Here is a 582-nt window from a genome sequence, read left to right as displayed (position 1 = left end):
TAGACCATGGGGATGTTTTGAAACAAGTCTCGAGACCATGGGGATGTTTGGGAACGAGTCTCAAGGCCATTAAGATGTTTGGAAACGAGTCTCGAACCCACGGGAATGTTTGGGAACGAGTCTCGAGACCACGGGAATGTTTGGGAACGAGTCCCGAGACCACGGGAATGTTTGGGAACGAGTCCCAAGACCACGGGAATGTTTGGGAACGAGTCTCGAGACCACGGGAATGTTTGGGAACGAGTCCCAAGACCACGGGAATGTTTGGGAACGAGTCCCGAGCCGGGAATGTTTGGGAACGAGTCTCGAGACCACGGGAATGTTTCAAGTCTTGAGACCATGGGAATGTTTGGGGCGAGTCTCGAGACCATGGGAATGTCGAAACGAGTCCCGAGACCACGGGAATGTTTGGGAACGAGTCTCGAGACCATGGGAATGTTTGAAACGAGTCCCAAGACCACGGGAATGTTTGGGAACGAGTCCCGAGACCACGGAATGTTTGGGAACGAGTCTCGAGACCACGGGAATTTTTCGAGACCACGGGAATGTTTGGGAACGAGTCTTGAGACCATGGGAATGTTT

The sequence above is a fragment of the Macrobrachium rosenbergii genome, chromosome 10, assembly GCF_040412425.1.
Source record: "Macrobrachium rosenbergii isolate ZJJX-2024 chromosome 10, ASM4041242v1, whole genome shotgun sequence".
Taxonomy (NCBI): Eukaryota; Metazoa; Arthropoda; class Malacostraca; order Decapoda; family Palaemonidae; genus Macrobrachium; species Macrobrachium rosenbergii.
Note: the sequence above shows the minus strand (reverse complement) of the source record.